This window comes from Schistocerca americana, chromosome 5 (assembly GCF_021461395.2).
Source record: "Schistocerca americana isolate TAMUIC-IGC-003095 chromosome 5, iqSchAmer2.1, whole genome shotgun sequence".
NCBI classification, from domain to species: Eukaryota; Metazoa; Arthropoda; class Insecta; order Orthoptera; family Acrididae; genus Schistocerca; species Schistocerca americana.
This window is the reverse complement of record NC_060123.1, coordinates 236,741,837-236,766,632: the sequence shown is the minus strand read 5'-3', so window position 1 is coordinate 236,766,632 and position 24,796 is coordinate 236,741,837. Positions and strand designations below refer to the sequence as shown.

General features: G+C 41.6%; 1 pseudogene; it reads left to right on the top strand.

The window, feature by feature from the left end:
- The first annotated feature begins 23,926 nt into the window (after positions 1-23,926).
- Positions 23,927-24,044, top strand: LOC124617447 (annotated as a pseudogene).
- The last annotated feature ends 752 nt before the right edge of the window (positions 24,045-24,796 follow it).

Here is a 24,796-nt window from a genome sequence, read left to right as displayed (position 1 = left end):
AAATATAAACCAAAATACTCTGAAAATTGGTGAATAATTAACAATTAATTGCCTGTGCATTTCGTGCGTTAGTGAAGTGTTGGTGGTACAATTTGTACAAAGCTCTGTCTGTCTGGTCTCAACATTATCCTTTACTGAATATGCTGAACTATTAAATCTAGACATACTATGTAGTAGTGTCGCGTGACACATATTAATCCGGATTTCAATCTGAGTATTTATATGAAGAAACTTTTCCTTCCTACACTGACATAAATGGCCTTTTATAGTTTTGATTTTTTTTGTTAGCAGTTCTTGGCAGTTGGCCTACGACTCTTTTTAACTGCTTAGGACTTGTGGAGGACCACCTTCACAAAATAACACAAATAGGACAGAGACAATTGTCACTTGCTGTTCCATCGAATACTAAGAACGCCTGCTGCCGATAGCTGAGAACAAAAGACAGACATCACGGCTCATCGAAGATCAGATCGATCCAACGAAGAATGAGCAATGAACTGTATCCATACGTCTCACTGCACATCAAACAGAACACATCGTCGGAAAACTGGCAGAACGAAAACGCTACGCATCATCACGTTACGCTGCTGCTAAGCCAATATTGTACATAACGTCATTGCTAAACCAGTTAATCTCAGTATAGAGTAGAATTACCAAAACAAATTGATATATGACTTTCAAGTTGTCGTGGGGGGATATTTTTTATATCGCTAGAATTTACTGGCTCGCTTTTCATCTAGTGTTTTAGTAAGTGACAGAATATACGACCTCAATGTTTGATGAATAAAATCTCGGATTATAACCAAATATTCCATTTTTTTAAATCAATACATTCTAAAAAATGGTTCAAGTGGCTCTGAGCACTATGGGACTCAACTGCTGTGGTCATAAGTCCCCTAGAACTTAGAACTACTTAAACCTAACTAACCTAAGGACATCACACACATCCATGACCGAGGCAGGATTCGAACCTGCGACCGTAGCGGTCGTGCGGTGCCAGACTGTAGCGCCTTTAACCGCTCGGCCACACCGGCCGGCTTACATTCTAAATACTACATGATTCCGCAAACAGAATTTTCGCGTCTTCTCTTGCGATCACATTGGTGGTGAGAACGTAACGTCATAATAAATGTTGCCCAACGGAAACTGATTTCTGATTCCGTGCATATTTTGCCACTAAACAGTAGTAAGAACATGCAGAAGCGTAAAATAAAATTTACTCGATTTCTGTAACATAAGATTAGTATAAGGAGATGGAATCATAACGAAGTTATGAGAACTTACAGTAGTCATGTATGAAATTGAGCTGAAAGATGACATCAGCAAAAGGTAGCAGCTAATAAATGGCCCCAGATGCTTCCGTAATTACAAACGGTCAGTAATGATAAAAGTGTTACTGTTAATCAGGCCATTAACTTTCGTCTCTTTATTCGCGTTATGACCTTAAAGTCTCTCAACGTAGCTCTATTAGTTGGAAAATGCACATTTCAGAGTTTGTTGTACCGCTTACGTCGCTCACTGTGACATATTTTCCTTTTGTATGAGTGTAAGACTGACACACCTCACTGTATTAACCTCCAATAAATTTCTCTCATCCAGCAAGGAACGTAGGCGTCATGGTGGATGATCATTCAACCTGAGCTAAACACACAGCTGCAGTTTTCCTGAAGGCTATACCTTATTTCAACGAAGTATACCAATATTTCTCGTAGAGTTCAAAAACAAACTCGTACATTCACTAGCTCTCCAGATTCACGCTTCCAGTGAGTCTATTCTAGTAGGACTACAGTAACAGAGCCCACTTCCTCAGAGCTGTAAGACTTTCAAATTGGACGTCTTTTCGATCATGTCTGACCTTTCTACGTACAATTTATGCTTCATGCGGAAAGAGTATGAACTACTGTTACGCTGGAGCCAAGATAGCCCCTGAGGGCCAGTAACCCGTATTACACCATAGTGGACGAGGTTGTCTATATCCAAGGCGTACTAAAAGCACCATTGTAAACACCGGCTATTTACATACGACATAATGGAAACAGACAGTCCAAACACTACTTCCTGCAGGGGGAGCTCGAGCCACGGCCTGCAGGAAGTCTCACTGCGCCAAAACTTGATTGGCTGGAGACAGCTTTTTTGGGGGCTAGAACCAGATAGTTCGTGGCCTGTTATATTTCAAGGCGCGACGTAATACTTGTAACTGACTACATTAACGTAGAAAAACTGTAACAGAAGTAATCTAGCTCATCAGCTTACCTACAGTATAAAAAGACTAACAAATATGGTTATCAGAGCAGTTATGCGAGTGATGTATCGACATGCGAGAAGTGAATTGTCTCGTGCAATAAATTGTCTACGGGACCCTCTGCCCACGGACGTTGGGTAAGAGGACACATTACGAGGACATCCATGAGAGGCGTCGTCGAGGGGTCAAGTACTTCCAACACCAGCCTTTCATATCTTCTTTTCTTTTCTCTTCTCTTCTTAAAAATTAATTTTATATAATGTTCCATTAGAATTTCAAGAAGTAATCACAGTGAGGACAAAAGATCTCTACACAACCCCAGCTCCACGTGGTGCTGCATGGGCAACGGTGCCCGCGGCCTCAGCTGCGTAATCAAATTTCCTTGCGTGGTGGGGCCGTGAGAACCGTCTAAGTGGACCGCGTGGAACATTAAGGCCAGCACAAAATTTATCAGATGGCGGGATCTAGTTGTCTAAATGCAGCTACAAAAAGAAATTGCAGCCTTGTTCATAATTAAATTTTCATTATAATCATTTTTTAAATTATTTTATCCATGATGGTTGGAGAACACAGATGCCATTTATGGAAATATCAATGAAGAAAAAAAAGCTATAACCGGGCACACTTTTTTAACGAATGATTTATTTCACCGTAACTGTTTTTCGGCCTAGACCCACCGTCATATTGCAACGAGAACTGCTTGGACAGATTTCGCATTTTTGTCCTATACTAAGACAGAATATGTTGTAAACCACAAAAACAACAATATTACTTTATACAGGGCGTACATAAAGTCCGGGAACACCTTCAAGTATTTATTGCACAAGAACCAAACATTGTACAGATATCATACATATGTCATTTTGAAGAGAAGCCCTGAAACTTTTTTTTTTTCATGTACACCGCCACAGTGTAGTTTGGTAATTTACCAATAGTGAGCACTAGTCGCAAACACGGCGAGTTCAGGTGTGGAGCAAAAAATGGTGCAAATGGCTCTAAGCTCTATGGGACTTAACATCTGAGGTCATCAGTCCCCTAGACTTAGAACTACGTAGACCCAACTAACCTAAGGATAGCACACACATCCATGCCCGAGGCAGGATTCGAACCTGCGACCGTAGCAGCCGCGCGGTTCCGGATTGAAGCGCCTAGAACCGCTCAGCCACAACGGCCGGCAGGTGCGAAGCGAGCTGTTTCATGAAATTGCCTCCCCAATCACCAGATCTTACTCCGTTTGACTTTTTTCTGTGGGGACGCTTTAAAGATCTGGCTGGTGTACGCACCGCCTCTATCACGTGATGTGGCAGAGCTCCGGGAGAGAATACGGGAAGCGACTGCCACGATGCCATGCTGGGACGGGTATGCCAAGAATTCGATTACCGTATTGACGTCTGCCGGGTCACTCATGGTTCGTATATCGAATGTTTGTAAAAGAAACCTTCACAGTTTCTCTTCAAAATGCAATACGTATGATATCTGTACAATGTTTAGTTCTTGTGTAATAAATAATTGAAAGTGTTCCCGGACTTATGTACACCCTGCAGTATAGGAGACAAAATGTGAAATTTGTAGGAAAAATCCTTGCTTTTTTCATTCAAAAAGTGTTGCTGTTTGCAATTTGTTCTTCAGTTTTTCTTTAATTTCTACAAATTAGATGAAGTCAAGAGGGTTAGTAGAAACTGAGATAGAAAAGATTACATGAAGATTCTAATCTGGACAGGATAAGTAAATTACTTAGTAAATAAAATTTTTGGTAGGACAATAGCTGCCACATTACTGAGAAGTTTAATTTCACTTGGAATATTACCTATCCTATAACACAAATATTTCGGTATTTTCTAGACTAAATGGATAGCAACAAATCCTTTAGATAATGGGAAAAGCAGACACAAGAGTCAAATTCATCGGAAGAATCTTAAGGAAGTGTAACTCATCCGCGAAAGATGAGGCTTATAAGGAGATTGCTCGTCCGATTCTTGGGTATTGTTCATCTACTTGGATGCCTATCAGGTAGGACTGATGGAGGAGATAGAGAAGACCCAACAAAGAGCGGCGCGTTTCGTCACACGATCGTTTAGCTGGCGAGAGAGCGCTGCGGAAATGTTAAATAAACTCCACTGGCAGACGTTACAAGAGAGGAGTTGTGCATCGCAGAGAGATTTATTATTAAAATTTCAGGACGGCTCATTTCAGGAGGAGTCGGAGTACATAATACCTCCCCCCCCTACCCCCTCCCCCTCCACATACATCGTCCGTATTGACCACGAGGAGAAAATTTGAGAAATTAGAACCAATACAGAGGCTAGCCGACAATCATTCTTCCCACGCACTATTCGCGAGTGGAACGGGGTTGAAGGGATCAGATAGCGGTACCGAAAGAACCCTCCGCAACACACCATTAGGTGGCTTGCAGAGTATGATGTAGATGTAGATGCTTTTCTCACTAAGAAATTTAGCAAATATCGAAGTTTGGACTAGTGATTAAAATGAACACTGTGGCTAGAAATAATAAAAGAATAGGAAGTCAGTCACAAGGAAATACACCGATAGTTTAAATCATGGTGTGCGTCAAAGGAATAGTGCAATAAAATCGTACGTAATTAAAGCTGACACATTTACAGTAAAATCTGAGACTTACTGGCAGAATATACTGTTCGCGGGAAACAAAGTTTGGCAGTGTCACAAAAGGTAGGAACTTGAAAATTGTGACATCAACTCCGGAGCAGCAGGGGAAGAGAGTTTTAATTCTCTTTCGCGAGACGCATTTTCACTCAGCCGCCATTAGAGTGGTCGTATTGGGAAAGTTACACGAGCTGCCGATATTTTGTGTCGTGACAAATGCGGCGGACAGACCACTCCATCCGCGAGCCTGCCACATATTGCCGGTCGCTATTAAAGCAGAAGCGAGTGCCCCATCCCCCGCCCTCCACCCCCGCGCTGTGAGGTGCTGGCGGTGGTTGCGGGAGCCGGCCACTGGCTCGCGAGGGTAATATTCGAGGCGACGCCGCTCCATTTGTCTTCCCTGAAGTACCAATTATATACACATCCCGCTGAAAGCGGTCGCCGCCACCACTTCCGCGCTGTCCTTTTCCGCATCGCAATATTCCGACGAATTTTAATAAGACTCCGCGCACTTTAAATTATCCTCGTGTATTAATTGCTTTTTCGTGTGCTTTATCATAGCACTTAACTTCACCCCTCGTTTCTATATTTTCGGCAACTATATTCTAAAATCACTGTGAAATATACGTAAGAGAACTGAAGACTGGAATTGTAAAACGCTCAAAATGCGAAAATCGTATGTCTTCGAACTTTTTTATTTATTTTTTTATTTTTTCCCCACCTGTAAACCTCAGAATATGTACGGCCAATAACTTGAGACAGGCTGAAAATACCAGAGATGGCTGCTTGTACTTCAAATACCTCCACTGGATTTAGCAATCTGTACGTCCCTTTGTTTGTGAAATGAGAAAGCTGAATTTGCCGAGCGTGTTTGACCGCGGTAGTAAACATCTTGTAACCTCAAGAACAAAGGAATTAAAGTTGTTAGCTGCCAGTGAGCATTGATTTATATCAATTGGGCAAGTTGAAAATCTGTGCCTGACCGGAATTTGAAGCCGGGTCTCGTGCCTACTAGGCAGGTGGTCTGACAACTGCACCGTGTGTTTAACGTCCCGTCCACAACGACGTCATTAGAGACGGAGCACTAGCTTGGATTTTGGAAGGATGGAGAACGAAAGTGGTCGTGCCTTTTCAAAGGAACCATTCTAGCATTTACCTGAAGCGATAAAGAGAAATGACAGAAAACCTAAATCAGGGTGGCAGGACGCGGGGGTTGAAACGTCGTCCTCCCGAGAGCGAGTCCAGTGTGCTAACCACTCACTACGCCATCCAGACACAGTACTCACCACAATCGCACGGACCACCCTAGCACTCCTTTCAGACTCAAATTCTCAATCTACATCACACGTCACTGATGTAGCATCCGTGCTCATCTGTCGATTCATAGTCACTGCAGGATCAGATTCTTATCTATTCTTTCAGACAGGTCCAAAAAACACACCACATGCACAGGGTGCATCAAAAAGAATCATCCAATATTTAAAAAATCATAACTATTACGTCATTTGAGATATGTGCGTGAACAACGTACTGTTGTAAAGAGCAAATTCTCGAGCCTTACATGGTTCCCACTAGGTTCTCCAAAATTTAATGTGCTTTGCGCAGTTTCACGGGGGAAGGTGATGGTCCATTTTTCTTTGCCGAGAACCCTGTTACAGGAAACGCGTATCCCGATATGCTTGAGAACTTACTTGTCCCACAGTTGGAGACTGATTCGAACGACTTCGTTTACCAAGAGGATGGGGCACCGCCACACTGGCATCTGGAAGTGCGGGAATCTTTAAAGCAAAGCATTACTGAGCGATGGATCGGTCGCACTGGACCAAATGATTCAATCTTACATTACAGACCTGACTATGTGATCATTTCTTGTGGGGGTTTATAAAACATACTGCTTATGTGCCTCCGTTACCAACAACAATGAATGAACTGAGACATCGCATAACAGCAGCTGTGGAAGCTGTAACTCAAGACATGCTCGCTGGAGTGTGGGAACAATACGAATACCGCATTGACCTAGGCCTTGCACCTCAAGGGGAGCATATCGAACACCTATTAAAAGGTATGCAAAAAAACTTTTTGAGTTTCCCGTTCATCGAAAAACAAAATTCATTGTATATGTTTATTAGTTTCAGCCAGTGACCCCCTCGGTGCAGTTGCACACCGATCTCGAACACTTGTGGGATGCCGCGATTAATGAGACTAACCAGCAGAGGCGCTACATCAGTAGCGTGTGGTGTGAGTTGACGGTTTGGGTCCGACAGAAGGCGCGTAGGGTAGTTCGTGCGGTTGTGGTGACCACTGTGTTCGGATGGCGTAGTGACCAGCGTACCTGCCTAGTAAGAACGAGACAAGAGTTCAAGTTTAAACTTGCCACGTTGATGTAAATCAATGCCTATTCCTTTGCGTCTTGATTCATAGCGACGGCAGGATCAAAATGGTGCCTATTGTAGCCTGTTTCTTGCTCACTATCCTTTAAGCAACAAGCAATGGTACATATTACTCCATTTAAGATATTTTTGACGTCAGTCATTCGTGTCAGGTGCTTTATGATGGGAAGGAAAGCCAAGATTAGAAATGTAAAGAAGAATACTGAGCTGAGAATTCAGGGGAAGCCGTATGTACAAAAAAAAAAAAAAAAAAAAAAAAAAAAAAAAAAAAAAAAAAACCACGGCTGTTTCCCAGAAAGATAGTTATATTTTATCCTTGATAAGGTTTATCTCTGTTATCACGTGTAATCCAGACCACGTCCACTTTCCACGATATTTAGGCCGTTCTTCGACGTCCGACTCGTCAGTCGCCAAGACTCAGCACAACCAGGGGCACCTCCGAAGACGTCCAACGTAGCTTTGGACGAAACGTCAGGGATAGAAGAATTCCATGGACCACGGCCATACAACCCGGAAGAATTCTCGGCAGCTGAAACATTCGGTCGTGAAAGCCTTCATTGTATGATCAGGAAGAACCACCACAACGTGATGTACACTGGTGCGCTAAATTTAAGGACGAAAGTAACTTTCGCAGCCACCAAAACGATCACGTTTGACAAAGCTGCAAGTACCCTCATATGGAGAGAAGTTATTATCGAACATGATTGTTTTGGTGCTCCATGCGTTACGATGTGGCAAGGCATTATGTCGCCTGGCCGTACTGACTTCCAAATTTTTGGACATTGTACACTCACCGGTCAACGCTATCGTGGCAGTGTACCCTTCCCCATGAGCATCTTCTCAAGGGTGCACTCGGCCTTGACTACGAACAGCACAGGTGGACGAGCTCTGGGAACGAGAGGCTATTCGACGAATGGACTGGCCAGTGCGAGCTAACATCCCAAAGGTGTTCGGGCTTACATGCGGTTCCTCTTCGTCGAAATGTTCAAAAAAATGGTTCAAATGGCTCTGAGCAGTATGGGACTTAACTGCTGTGGTCATCAGTCCCCTAGAACTCAGAGCTACGTAAACCTAACTAACCTAAGGACATCACACACATCCATGCCCGAGGCAGGATTCGAACCTGCGACCGCAGCGGTCGCGCGGTTCCAGACTGTAGCGCCTAGAACCGCTCGGCCACTCCGGCCGGCACGTCGAAATGTCTTGGCTCAAACTCGTCTAGCGGTCGAACCGCACGTGTCGCATTAAACGCCCTAAATTAGACACTTGTGACCCTTTGGTTAAATTGTCTGTTGACGGCAAGTTTGCCAGATTGTATGAACCATACAGTGTTAATATAACATATAAAACAGTAATAATAATATCGGGAGCTAAATCAACGACCCATAAATGATGTAGGCCACACAGTTGCGAATTGGTTACAATAATGTTTATTAAGAAAGCAAACTAATAGCGAAATTGGTCGTATTTAGAATTACCATTACACTCGAGCGCCTATCCATTTGACACAGTTCGATCATTTACAATCGCATCGCGAATTACAAGTTCGATATTCTACCTCTTTAACTACGCGAAAAGTGAAGAGTTCACACCAGGCGCGCGGTTGCTCACCGCTCAGAGGCTAAGTCCCGCGATACCACACAACGCGAAATTTTCTAAGTCGTTTCACTTCCTAGCTGCCTAAAGACCGACTGTCCGCTTTCGCGTCTCAATCCGAACTGTCCCTTTGGTGTCTCCAGCCGAACTTTACTCGTTGGTGTGTAGACCGGAACTGTCGTCTTCCACGTCTGCACTAGCACTGTCCTGCCCGTGACGGGCGCATTTCCCGCACGCCGGATATCCTTGCTCTACTGAAATGTTCAAATGTGTGTGAAATCTTGTGGGACCTAAGTGCTAAGGTTATCAGTCCCTAAGCTTACACACTACTTAACCTAAATTATCCTAAGGACAAACACACACACACACATGCCCGAGGGAGGATTCGAACCTCCGCCGGGATTAGCCGCACAGTGCTCAACTGGCTACAGCAGTTCCCTTTCCTGAAGTCGTCCATCTGATTGGCTACAGCGTATTGTACAATATTTTACTTTTTACATATATAAATACGGTAATCAAATCTTGACCAGTTTCACGTTCTGAATAAAGTAACAATAATATCCCTTGTTAAATTCTTCTGCATAAAACCAATACAATTTCCTTCTTAACTTTGAATGTCACGACCAGTAGCCTTGCACCAATGTCCTTTCTGATAAATAAATAAAGAACAAAAGTAGCTATTATGCACTAAACTTTATAACAAATATTCTATTACCTAATGATTCAATAAGGTGTCATGCTGTCATCGTTCAATGTGTTTTGTATAGAGGAAATTATGATCTGATGCATAACTGAAAATAATGATAATTTAAATTTACTGTATCTTTTAAACAAATGAAGTCACAGAGTTGATGTTTGCAACGTTTGTTATTTCAATTATGCTCTTGTATATGAAATATCGATCGTTAAGATCGACCAAAGCGTTCGGACTTTAGCACTCAGGTCTTTATTATAAAACTTGTTAATTTCACTTTAACAGTAAATCTTAAAGTATTATAGATATGATCAATATTCAAGTTTTATTGGGATCACCATGAAAATTTATGGAGGATTGCAGATTAAAATTACTGTGGCTTCATTACCTGCATTACTACGGAATTAAACAGTTTCCATAAATGTTTCACTTTATAGCCGATCTTAGGTCCGCCATATTTAACACTGCTACGTCTCCTCGGCCACAAAAACCTACTACTGCGTCTCCCTATGACGTAGGTTCTCGTCTGTCTCACTCGCACACTACAGCGCTAAGGCCTCAATAGGCAATAGACGTCTGTGAGTTTCCCCATCTCGTGGTGAATCTCCGCCCTTTGTGACATCCGCTCCTGGACGACGGGGTTTGTTTCACTATTCCTGAAGGCTGAATCTTTCGGCCACATACTTAAATGAGAGCGAAATGTTCGTTAACTCACTCCTGCCCGTTCTCCCGACCTAAATATCGAGCATGTGTGGGATTCATCGGGGAGAGCTATTAACAGCACTTTCATATGCACCAGAGACTATTCAGCAGTTGTCAGCCGCGCTGGTGGAGAAACGGAACGGCCTACCACAAAAAGCTCTTACCAGCCTTTCGGCCAGCATGGGAGCACGTTGTTGAGCATGCAGGGCCGTCCCTGGTGACCACACGCCTTGAGAACCACGACCCGCCTTTCGTTATGTCCAGGGAACATTCGTCAAACGCTGTGATTCAGTGTAATTATTTTCATTGAATAAAAGTGTCATTTCTGTTCGTCTTACTGTGTTTTCCATTCAATTATCTTCTGTACCACATTGTAGCAATTCATTCTATGTATGGTCCAAGTTTCATGGACCTACCTTACTTGGCAGTGACACATCATTCTGAAATTATACTTTCGTCCTCAAGTTTTGCACAGCAATGTACACTGAAATAATTATAATTCAATTGCGTGTTCTGTGGCATAATGAAATAAAACAAAATAGTTTGTAAATTTGGGGCGCAAACTGCATGTTCTTTCACTACTAGAAAATATTCCTTTCTTTCCATAGACAACAAATGTAAGTGCTGAAGAAAGAAGAAACTACTACCCATGGTCGACTATACTTTTTTGAAATTTCTCATAATGAGAGATAAGAAAGACTTATCCGTAATTCTTTGGAGAAAAATTAATAGCCAACATATTCCTGATTACCGATTTCAACACTTAAGACTGCCACCTTCTGATCTTTATAAAAATCTTGTTGATATACGTCCTGTTCCATCATGATTTCATCACAGGTACCATGATCACAGCCGCGGTGCATTAGCCGAGCGGTCTAAGGCACTGCAGTCATGGACTGTGCGGCTGGTCCCGGCGGAGGTTCGAGTACTCCCTCGGGCATGGGTGTGTGTGTTTGTCCTTAGGATAATTTAGGTTAAGTAGTGTGTAAGCTTAGGGACTGATGACCTTAGCAGTTACGTCCCATAAGATTTCACACACATTTGAACATTTTTTGAACCATGATCACATTCTATTGGATGTTATGTAGCACAAACCTGCGTGGAATGTGCTACATAATATCCACAAGAATGTCAATATGGTACGTGTGATACAATTGTAATGTAATGGGACGTATAACAACAGGCTTAACAGTTGAAACCGGTAATCAGGAATAAATAGTACTTAATGCAGTCTGGGCTATTAAATTTTCTCCAATGTCAGTACTATATTTTTTGTTACGCCTCAAAATAAATGAGGAGGTGATGCTGAGCACATTCAAGAATTCATCCACATCTGCATCTACATATATACTTCGCAAGGTACTATACGGTGCGTGGTGGAGGACACCCTGCACGACTACTGGTCGCTCCCTTTCCTGTTCCACTCGCAGCAGAAGTTAGTGTTATAACTGTCGTCTTTAAATCGTTGATAAAACTGCGCTCCCACTGACAACCTTTACTTCGGAATGAAGCTGAATGCAGAGCACTCGCATAAAATTCACCTGCATTCGCAGCATTGAAAAATGCGAAATTTACGTAAGGGGTTACAGTTTCTGTTGGTAAAATTGTAAAGCTACACATCATTAATGAGTTTATTGCTGGTTACTAAAGAAAATATCTTTAATGAACTTCACCTAAGATTATGATGCTCCTTCAGTTGGACTGTTATCTTTCAATCATACACACTTCATACCGATCAAGTATGCAGTCCGCAACAAATGTTCGTGAAATTGTGACTGCGAGAATGCCTCTAGATATGTAGCTTGTTTAGTCAGTTAAATGAAAGAAGGAAGTCTTTAAACCGCGTGTTAGTTCAGGTTCAAAATGCTAATGCTTGCTACGTTCTGAATGTGCAAGTGACTCAATTTATTTTTGTTCCCTTCTCCTGTCCGTTTTTTTCGGCAACAAGGAAACTGCGCATGCTTGATGTATGTAAATGTCGCGTGCTGCTGCCATCTCTAGTACTGCGATCTCTGTTGTTTCCAATATGACATCTCCTCACCAAAATAAATATTATTGATTCCTGACAAATGAGTAATTAATCGCTGTAATTAACCGCTTTATGAAAATCGCATATATGTAATGCAGTTAATGGCACGATGTTCAGTAGAGCTGGATATTAAATTCACAGACACCGGTTTCATTAGTACAGGGCGCACATTCAGTATTTATTGGAATAGAATAGCTGATCGTTTATCTTTTATTATGAATCACACTGAATGCAACATACTATTCCGTCTCAGTTTAATCCCTTGCACATGTTCTTCTTCCCACAACACTGTTTGTATAAATGACATTTCAAATAAAGTTATTTCTTTTTTAAGAGTAGCACAGCTGATGCTTTCCGTTAACTGTTCCTTCTAAACGGTACCCTTGCATCTCCCTCTGTTCACTTTCAACCAGCTTACGAACATACTATCAACTTTTTGTTATCTTTTGCAACTCACTACATTTCTTGCACAATAGTAACTAACCTGTCTCCGAAAATGCCATTAGTTTCTTTCGACTTCAGTCCACTACACCTGTCCTTCAACTGTCTACACTGATATTTCATCACATTCGACAGCGAGAATAAGTTATTCATGTCCTTTATTGTAACTCTTTATGCCTCTTACGCATCATGCCACCATCAACACAACAGACGCCATTATTCGTCCCTGCTCTTCATTGTCGTTCAACTGTTTCCATCTCTCTGTTCATCTTATTTTACGTTAATATTAATTTATCTGGGCATAGAACTGAAATTAGAAAACTTATATACATGTGCAACATTTTCATGCATATGTGAAGTGTACATATTTCAAATAATAAAAATAACATTAATTAAAATACATCAAAAATAAATACGCAAAGAAAAATATCATATCAGTGTGTGAATTAGTAAGAATATCCAAGACTGTATTCATAACTTCTAGACTGCGATGACGAAGTTCAAACACTTTGACTTGGGCAATATCTACGAAATGGAACTACAGTTCATGGACGCAGTTCTCAATCGATCAGTGATATGACATAGAGAACAGATGTTCGAAAAAAATATTGTATGTAGATTTAGAAATTTCATTTCGAATAGGTTTTCTATTAATAGAGAGCAATTAAATCGTCAAATTTACTAGAAAAACGATGGGATTCACGTGAAGGTGGAGCATGTGCAGAAATATGTCTCCTCGTTTCAGGAATGGACATGGAACTCTGAACCATGTGTGCGGTCGAGATCCCTTAACATGAAATTTTACGTGATTTCCTGAGAATCAATGGGTCTTGCAATCTGATTTTCGTGTGTACTGTCTAATGACATTCCGTAACTTCGAGACTAAGTGAAAACGCCCGCTTCAGATCTATAAATTACAGCAGAACATTTTCAGTGCCAGCCAAACTGCTTTCAGGATTTGCAAAGCGAGACCATTGCAGCCATGAGAAGCAGTGAGGCAATTCTGGTCGAGCGACAATAGTTGTATGCTTTTGTACATGACTATGCGCATTGTTGATTTGGTTGGGAAATTACCTGGAAAATTAGTCTTGTCTTGCGAGAAGATGACGGCTCTATACCATACAAATGTACTTCATGTAAGGAACAGTTCCGTAGCTGAATTACAAAGCTGTAGCATCTTGTGCTTACTCTGTTTCCGATTGCGAGAGCATACAACATGCGGTTCTTCTGACTTCTGGTATGCACTTACAAACCATTATTGCATTCGCTCACAGCACCCATCCTGTTAAATGCCTGACTCTTGAATTCACCCTTCCAGGTACAACTGACAACATCCAGCAACTTCCTTTTGTGACTATAATGCCTAACGTTTACGCCTACGTCAATACCCCGCAATCCACCTGACGGTGTGTGGCGGGGGAGGGGGGGGGGTGTACTTCTGGTAACACTAACTGATCCCGCCCTTCTCTTTTCCATTCCCGAATGGCACGTGGGAACAATGATTGTCGGTAAGCTTCTGTATTAGCTCTAATTTGTTGAATTTTCTCGTCATCGTGATATCGCAAGATGTGTATGGGAGAAAGTAATATGTTGTCTGACTCTTCCAGGAAAGTATTCCTCGAAATTTCAATAGTGAATATCTCCGTGATGCGCAATGCTTCTCTTGCAGCATCTGCCACTGGTTTACGTTGAACACATCTACAACTCTCTCGCGCTGGCGAAACGATCCGGTGACTTCTGCCAGTCCAACCCAGTAAGGGTCCCTTAAAGGAGAACCGTACTCAAGAATCAGTCGAACTTGCTCTCTCTGTCATGTCTTTCGTGGATGTGTTACATTTCCTTAAGATTCTCCCCACGACTCTCAGACTGGCCTCTGTTTATCCTACTATTTGTTTTATGTGGTCATTCCACTTAAGGACGCGCAACGCACCTTCTTTGCTTTTCTTGAATCGAAGGATTAGACACAACGATGGAGAATTTATAAGAGTACCTCTATCCTGTGACTAAGCCATTTTTTCCGTGAGATCTATCAGAAGGGCTGGTCAACCAGCGTATAAAGGGAAGGAAAGAAAATGATTCGGACCAGTTGTTAGTGGTTTCCCCGTCTCACGCAAGCAGAGATTTTAAAATTATTAGGGGTTTTAAGTCCTGACTACGAGGAGGTTGCTGGGGAGCAACGGATGGAGTCTGAAAAGAGCTGGGCAGAATTATTTGCCGATTATAGCTTGAATTCGCTGTGAGATATATTTGAACGGCTCTGTTGATATGGGCGTTGCCTGCACAGTTATAACCTCGGGTTTTTTGTACCACTTCGACACAAATTTAATTCGTCACCAAGTTTCAGTCAGATTATTTGTGAGAAATAATCAAATGGAAACAAGTCACTTTAAAGTACGAGGGCTATTCGGAAAGTAAGGAACGATCGGTCGGGAAATGCAAAATACAGTGAAAAATCAAAACTGTTTTATTTCCATCAGATAGCTACACCTACCAGCTACTTCTCTACAAAGGCGCCGCTCCGACTTGGACTTCTGTCGTAGCGTTGTACCAATTTCCCAATACCCTCGTCATTACGACAATTTTCTACGCTGGACTGCAGCTCCTTGTCCGTGCCAAAATGTTGTCTTCATAGCCAGCGGTTGATTCGAGCCGAGCTGGAAGTCAGAGGGAGCGAAGTCCGGGCTGTATGGTGGGTGATCAAACACTTCTCGCAGGAGCTTTCTCATTGCCCAAGCAGTGTGCGTCGGAGAACTGTCCTGTAGAATAAACTGCATAACAGTCACGTTACGCGAGATTGCATGAAATCAGGAGAGACCCCTCGGTCGGCACTCATACTTGGCGGGTGATACCACAGTTATAGACGTCTTTACGCTTTCTCTGTGCGCTCAGAACTGAGAAGAGGGACGTGACTGTATCTACGGGCATAGACACTGCCGAACGCATATGTTTAAAGCTGTATCGGACTTTCACTGTGATTTCCATTTAGCGACCGATCATTCCTTACTTTACGAATAGCCCTCTTCTATGTGGTAGCTAAGTTAAATCGTCAGCAGCGAAAGGTCAATTACTGAAAATTGTTTAAACGAAAGTAATCTCGAGTTATTCAGCCAGGAGCCAAAATCCTCCGTCCCAATCAAACAGATGCTTTTATGAAGTCAAACCCACTGTAATTTTCATTAACTTCTTTCAAATATCTTTTGAAACGTTTCCTAAAAGCTTTGTAAAGTGATCAAAAATATGTTTTGTGTATCCTGTTTTAACTCATTTCAGTATTCATTTTTACGGGTGTTCTGTGATTTCGTACCATAACGTTTAAATGCTCTGATTCCATGTAGCATTTGAGAGCTCTTCGTCGTACTTAATTCTCAAAAGTCAAAGATCATACACATGACCGTAAACCTAATATGTTTCAGTGCATAACCTGTAGTATCAATTTCTTTCAGTCACATTTGCTGTTTTTAGTGTTGCGGCCTTCCCAAACGCTATCGTAGTGTTTCAATGGAACAAATTGCTTAACGGTTACGGAGCTTAATTATGAGGTAATGAATTTTCTGTAACAATTTGCTTACCATGTGTGGTTTCGTTTCATTGCCCTTAATGAATTACTTAAACCTGATTGCTCATGTTTTCGACATACCTTGCGTTCCCAATTCTTATTTCACTTATTGGAAGTAAACCATATTTAGCAACTACTAACCACGATGTTTTGACGCAAAGAAAAAAGGTTACCTTTGACGCTGAGTTCCTTTCAGCTTTACTGTCTTCATTGTCTAAGTGTACTTAGCGTACGTCACGGTACACATCAAATACTAAAGGCATGCTTTTTATTTTACACATATTGTTATGGAAAGTTTGCCGAGTTGTTTTCATGATATCTTTAATCATGAATTTACTTTCAGCGTCCACCCTTTGACACTTAAGCCCAACAGAAACACAAAGAGGTTCGTATGGGTATCCTTTCTGCAGTGTAGAACTCGTAGAACGTTACAGAATAATTACCTGTTATCCGCTTACAATCTAAATTTTGCTTAGGCACGTATCGATGAAACGCAGTAGGTATCTACAAAATATTCCAATAAGTAAATACACCGCAGTGTAACAGAGCTGCAGTCCACACAGTACTATAGTATTTCACTCATATATATTTAGCCTGAATACCAGATAAATACAACTCGGTCCAAAAAGCTGAAATATGATAGGTCGGCAAAGCTTTTTAAGAGATGATATCCTATATTCTGAATGTATTTTAAAAAGATTCCAAACCACTGAACAACGCCATTCTAAAGTGTACTAAAAAGCCACAGAGATAGAAAGTGAAAACACGTATTGAAGTTTGAATGATGAAAAAACGCCAAAAAACACACTTGAATCTTGCTTTGGAAACACGATCCCCTTTGTAAGAGACACAAACAGTGTACGACGAGAGATTTAAAAGAGCGGACTGCGTTTGCTTTACATCTCTTCATGAGAACGTAACAGAACTGTACCGTCCCATTGATGCCAGATGTACTTTTATTTCCCCACTATTGCCGTCCGACACTACTGCACGATATAGGCGTACAGGTAAACAGTGCCCATGGGGAGACGGAAGTCTCAAAACACAGCAAAGGGAAATAGATTTGGATAACTATAGCCGAAAATTCCTTCGAATCGAGGTCTAAATCAGTTAAAGCGACTAAAAAAAATTATAACTGCCTTACCCCATATGGATTTCAACATACATAAATTGTCAGCCAGCTTCCGTGAACGTGTCGGAGTAAAATTAGCGATATAAATGTCATTTTCTTAGCATTCAAGTTATTTGCAAACCAAAACACGCGTTGAAACTTCCTGGCAGATTAAAACTGTGTGCCCGACCGAGACTCGAACTCGGGACCTTTGCCTTTCGCGAGCAAGTGCTCTACCATCTGAGGTACCGAAGCACGACTCACGCCCGGTACTCACAGCTTTACTTCTGCCAGTATCTCGTCTCCTACCTTCCAAACTTTACAGAAGCTCTCCTGCGAACCTTGCAGAACTAGCACTCCTGAATGAAAGGATATAGCGGAGACATGGCTTAGCCACAGCCTGGGGGATGTTTCCAGAATGAGATTTTCACTCTGCAGCGGAGTGTGCGCTGATATTAAACTTCTTGGCAGATTAAAACTGTGTGCCCGACCGAGACTCGAACTCGGGAGAGCTTCTGTAAAGTTTGGAATGTAGGAGACGAGATACTCGCAGAAGTAAAGCTGTGAGTACCGGGCGTGAGTCGTGCTTCGGTAGCTCAGATGTAGAGCACTTGCCCGCGAAAGGCAAAGGTCCCGAGTTCGAGTCTTGGTCGAGGACAGCTGCCAACATGAGTAACATAGAAGTAAATATCCTCGGAGTAGTGAAGCAGCTTAAATCACTCAATAAAAGCAAGTCTTCTGTTCCAGACTGTATACCAATTAGGTTTCTTTCGGAGTATGCTGATGCATTAGCTCCATACTTAACAATCATATACAACCGTTCGCTCGACGAAAGATCTGTACCCAAAGACTGAAAAGTTTCACAGGTCACACCAATATTCAAGAAAGGTAGTAGGAGTAATCCACTAAATTACAGGCCCACATCGTTAAAGTCGATATGCAGCAGGATTGTGGAATATATATCGTGTTCGAACATTATGAATTACCTCGAAGAAAACGGTCTATTCACACACAGTCAACATGGGTTTAAAAAACATCGTTCCTGTGAAACATTACTAGCTCTTTATTCACATGAAGTGTTGAGTGCTATTGACAATGAATTTCAGATCTATTCCATATTTCTGGATTTCCGGAAGTCTTTTCACACTGTACTGCACAAGCTGCTCGCAAAGAAATTGCGTGCTTATGAAATATCGTCTAAGTTATATGACTGGATTTGTAATTTCCTGTCAGAGAGGTCACAGTTCGTAGTAACTGACGGAAAGTCATCGAGAAAAACGGAAGCGATTTCTGGCGTTCCCCAAGGTAGTGTTATGGGCCCTTTGCTGTTCCTTATCTATATGAACGATTTGGGAGACAATCTGAGCAGCCATCGTCGGTTGTTTGCAGATGAATCTGTCGTTTATCTACTAATAAAGTCATCAGAAGCTCAAAACAAACTGCAAAACGATTTAGAAAAGATATCTGAATGGTCCGAAAAGTGGCAGTTGGCACTAAATAACGAAAAGTGTGAGGTCATCTACACGAGTGCTAAAATGAATTCGATAAATTTCGATCACACGATAAATCAGACTAATCTAAAGGCCGTAAATTCAACTAAATACCTAGGTATTACAATTAAGAAAAACTTAAATTGGAAGGAACACATAAAAATGTTGCGGGGAAGGCTAACCAAAGACTGCATTTTATTGGTAAGACGTTTAAGAATTGTAACAGACCTACTAAAGAGACTGCCTTCATTACGCTTGTCCGTCCTCTTTTAGAATACTGCTGCGCGGTGTGCGATCCTTACCAATAGGACTGACGGAGTACATCGAAAAAGTTCAAAGAAAGGCAGCATGTTTTGTATTATCGCGAAGTATGGGAGAGAGTGTCACAGAAATGATACAGGATTAGGGCTGGAAATCATTAAAAGGAAGGCGTTTTTCGTTGCGACGTAATCTTCTCACTAAATTCTAATGACCAACTTTCTCCTCCGAATGCGAATATAATATGTTGACACTGACCTACTTAGGTAGGAACGATCACCACGATAAAATAAGGAAAATCAGAGCTCGTACGGAAAGATATAGGTATGCATTCTTTCCTCGCGCTATACGACACTGGAATAATAGAGAATTGTGAAGGTGGTTCGATTAAACCTCTGTCAGGCACTTAAATGTGTTTTTCAGAGTATCCCTGTAGACGTAGATGTAGATGTAGATGAGGTTATCAACAATTTTCTATTTATTAATCAATTCTCCTTCATCAAAGTGGTTTATTAATTTTAGAAATAATAATGAATTTTTTGAATATGCAGTCTGTAAAATGCAATTTCTTAAATCACTGAGAGATGGCTGCATGTCGTGTAAGCCAAAATTCAATAAAATTAAATAAGAATAAGAGATAAATATCTGCGGAAATATCGAGCCCCGGCAAGAAAACACACACAAGAAAAAAAAAACGACAGTTTTTAGTTTTTGTCAATGAAAAACGCATGTGAAGTGCCCCAATGTGTATGAAAACGTCACATCTCTATCTAGCAATAGCTCCTTTTCAGAACAGTTATGTCAGTTTCATTGTACTCTACTTGCCCAGGTAAGAACACTTTCACTTCAACGTTGCCATTGGCAGGTGTGCACGGGTCATTCAAGAAGTGCGGCAAATTCTGAGTTGTGAAACTTTTCACGTATAAGGTAAAGTGAACGTAATTTATATTAACATTGATTATTACAATGTCTGTATTTCTACAGTATGTGTGTATTACGTTACAACGTCCTTCATACAGGCATGCATTTCTGACGCAACAAGAACTCTTTTGACGATTACAGCGGTTGTAAATATTAGGAAATTTCGTGCGTTGCAGTATACAACAAAAAAATCGAAATTTCTGCTGTAATGGAAGTTCAAATTGAATCCCTTTTCTCGGTAAAAAGTATTCCTACACTGTATAAGCCAATTTATGGTACAAATGGTTCAAATGGCTCTGAGCACTATGGGACTTAACTTCTGAGGTCATCAGTCCCCTAAAACTTGGAGCTACTTAAACCTAACTAACCTAAGCGGTCGCGAGGTTCCAGAGTGTAGCACCTAGAACCGCCCGGCCACGCCGGCCGGCGCCAATTTATGATTTTACGTTTTCGTAAATTGTGTTCCTTAAAGTGTACCTAATTGATGTTCCTTATTATACTGTAATAAACTTCATAAATTTCAATGTTGCAGTTTGTATTATTCTGATTCAACAATTTCAAGTTATTTTCCTTTTTTTTAAAATTTTAACTTAATTACCAGTTTTATCTGATGGGTCGAATATCGTATTAAATTACAGAAAGTAAGAAAGAAAATACACTGACGGAAAAAATCGTAACACCGAGAAGAAGTTGTACGACATAAACGTATTTCTACATCTGAGAGATGATGTCTGTTCAAATTTCGCGCAAATCACGTAACAATGGTGCTAGTGGTGCAGCTATGAGGATGCAAATCAGGTTTGCTTTAAATACACACTGTAGCAGACGTGAGAATTAATTGCCTATGAGACTGAACGTGGTAAATTATGTTGGTCAAGCATGCCTTTAAGACAACAAAGACGCCATTATCAACAACTCATTGAATTTGAACGAGGTCGTGTAACATGGATGTGAATTGCTGGATGTTCCTTCTACGATACTGGAGAAAAACTTGGGAAGAATGTAGCCATTGTACATGATTCCCTGCAACGGTGGGCACGAGAATGTACGTTAGCAAGAAGATCGGGCTCTGGACGGCCACGTGGCACAACCGAGAGGGAAGACCGTCGTGTTGGATTTATGGCTCTCGCACGTCGTACTGCATCTGCAGCAGCAATTTGATCAGCAGTTGGCACCACAATGACATAATGAACTGTTACAAATTGAATACTTCAAGGACAGCTCCCACCCTGACGACCTGTACTGTACGTTCTGTTGACCCTATTTCAGACTTCAGTGGTGTCAAGCGAGAACTCATCGGCGGGTTGGGTGGAAGTCTGTTGTGTTTTCTGATGAATGATGATTGTGACTCGGTTCCTGTGATGCCTGTGTGTTGGATAGAAAGGGACCAGTTGAAGGCCTGCAGACAACCTGTAAGGTGCTAGCCGCTCTGGACTTACACCTCGAGCTATGGCCTGGGGTGCGATTTCGTATGACAGCAAAAGCACCCCCTGATTATCCCACGCTACCTGACTGAAAATGTGTTCGTCAGTCTGCTGATTCGATCTGCTGAGACTTACATGTTCGCGACAGACCCTTCAGTTTACGCGAACTTGCTGACTATAGTTCTCATGCACTGTTTGAGAATGGTTGTTCAAACTTTCGCAAATAGTGTCTTGAATCATCTTTCCATCACCCAAGGCGAGGCCACGTTATGCATTTTGCGTGGATATTAAGTTGTTAATTATTATTCCGTGATCAAGGCGTCGCTACGTCGCGTATTCAGCTGCACGACGTAACTCCAGAGATAAAATACCCTTGACCAATGTTCAGAATGCGTCGTAATTTTGGTGTAAATTTATTGCTGTTCACATTTAAAATCACTAATTCACTTGCCACTTTTATGTTATCAGAATGATCAGTTAATTTTACGAAGACGCTTTAAATGTCTATGAAATGATGTAGGCTACACGGAGAATTAAAGCTGACTTAAAGTTTATTGTTCCTCGTGATTATTGTGTGTCCCTACGCTGAGCACACACACCGATATGTCATTTAGGGAATTATGTCCGTTAACACCAGTAATCCGGACTTTGACGATAACTTCTGATAATACGGCGGAATTGTAATCTCTTCGTGATTGCGTTCAGTTGTGGCCTACTCAAGTCCAATATTCGACATCTTCAACTTTTTTAGTCCTGTCTTCCTCAGTTGCGTGTAATATTACGGTATATTGATAATTTTTACTTATGGACCGTCTGACAGCAACTGAATAAAACACAATTTTAGTGCCATACGCGTTTCGCCTTTATTTTCGGCAAGGCATCATCAGTGGCCTGGAATATGTACATATGTTAGCTATTTAATTTACATTTTTGTCACTGTGTCTATAGGTTATAAACAGTTCTGGTGGTTGGTATTTCCTATTAAGTAGTAATGTTTCGAACTGTACTTACAGGTTGCGTGGACAATTTCTTACATGTTACGCTCCTGTTGCATTTTTGGTATTGTTCTTCTTCTTATGAATGCCAATTTGCGGTTTTTCCCCACATTCCACAGCACTGTGAACTGAACGCTTATTTCAATCCAATGTTTTGGTTTCTGTTGCCGACTGTCAGATGTTTTTGCCAAAGATCGAATGTTATTGCCAAATTTTCGAGTGTAATTATTGAAGTATCTGTGATCTGTTCGTGTGTACATTTGTGTGTGTGTGTGTGTGTGTGTGTGTGTGTGTGTGTGTGTGTGTGTATGTATGTGTGTGTGTGTGTGTGTGTGTGTGTGTGTGTGCGTCCAGACGGTGTGGGGAAGAGTTTTTTAGTTTTGTGTTATCATTTCCTTTATTACATGTAGTAGGGAGCCTGTGCTGATGTGTGTGTGTTCATTTATCACATGTTTGTTTTCTGCTATGGCTTTCTGGATGTGGAAGTTTTCTTGTGATTGTATAAGATGTTTGTCACGGTTGCTTATTTTCATTATTTTCATTTCTTGTTTCATGTTTGTAGGATGATGGGTATGGTGTTTTATATGCTCTGCAAATGTGGAATGGTTTGTTTCATACTTCTAACATCTGATATGTTCTTTGTATCTTGTTTCAAAATTCCTGCATGTCCTGCCTATGTATACTACAAATAAAGGCGAAACGCGTATAGCACTAAAATTGTGTTTTATTCAGTTGCTGTCAGACGGTCCATAAGTAAAAATTATCAATATACTCTAATACTCGAGTTTATGTCGGCGATCAGTCTCTTTCTGTGTCCTTTGATGTTCGTGACTATTAAGTATCACGAAGGCTAAGTCCCATCACAAATCAGTAATTACGCGATTTACTTTTCTGTCACATACATGATTCATGAACAGCATTCCAGGGTTTTTTTCCAACAGAATAACGCTCTCCCACATACCACTCTTGTAACCCAACATGCGGTACAGTGTGTCGACATGTTGCCTTGACCTGCTCGATCATCAGATCTGTGTCCAATGGAGAACATATGGGACAGCAGTGAACGATAATTACAGCGTCATAGACAAACAGCATTAACCGTTGCTGTATTGACCGCCCAAGTCCAGCAGGCATGGAACTCCATTCCAAAAACTGACACCCGGCACTGGTAAAACACAATGCATGCACGTTTGCATTTGCAATGGCTTAGCTCGCGCTTACATTAACCTATGATCTTGCAATGATAACAACGTAAACACGCTGCCTAGACAAATGTATTCCCGTAACTTCATTACTCTACATTAACTCGTTGATGCGATGTTTTTGCGTCAGTGTATTATATATGGTGTGAAATAATGACAAAAGAAAGCGATAAGAAAAAGAAATTTTTTTTAGAAAATCAAGAAAGGTTACAAAACTCAAACAAATAATTAATAATTACCTGATAATACCTCAGGCAACGGCCTTGCCCCAGTGGATACACCGGTTCCCGTGAGATGACCGAAGTTAAACGCTGTCGGGCGTGGTCGGCACTTGGATGGGTGACCATCCAGGCCACCATGCGCTGTTGCCATTTTTCGGGGTGCACTCAGCCTCGTGATGCCAATTGAGGAGCTACTCGACCGGATAGTAGCGGCTTCGGTCAAGAATACCATCATTACGACCGGGAGAGCGGTGTGCTGACCCCACGCCCCTCCTATCCTCATCCTCCTCTGAGGATGACCCGGCGGTCGGATGGTACCGGTAGGCCACTCGTGGTCTGCAGACGGAGTGCTAAGTAAATAAATAAATAAGTGATAATACCTCATGTTCGACGAGTGCAGATCTATATGTCCATATTGTTGTTGTATAGGCTGTAACTTCTGCTTAAATTACGTACTTTAAATTTAAAGGGTGTTTATACTATTTCAATACAAGTTTTATGTAATTCTTTAAGTTGATTTTTATCAAATACTGTATTTTTGAGAGGTGTCACTGTTCTTGCGGGGATACGATATGATGTTAACTGCGTAGTATATTACTGCGTGGTTCGGTCCTCTTTATTGTTCTAGCCGATGTACCTGCGTGCCCTGTTCGGCTAGTGCAGCCCAGGTCGTTTCTGAAACATGTGTCGATGTACGTGCAGATCGGCGGCAGGCGTGTTCGCGGCCGCCCCAGAAAGACTCCGGCGCGTAGCCGTAGCGCGCCGACACACGGTGCGACGGAACAGATGATGCACTGCGCTCGATATTGTCTTTGCCCTAGTTGAGCGGAAAATTTAAAGGGAGCGCCCATTAGCATAGAAACGACTCGATCGCGTGGCTTCCGTAATGCATCGTCAGTCTT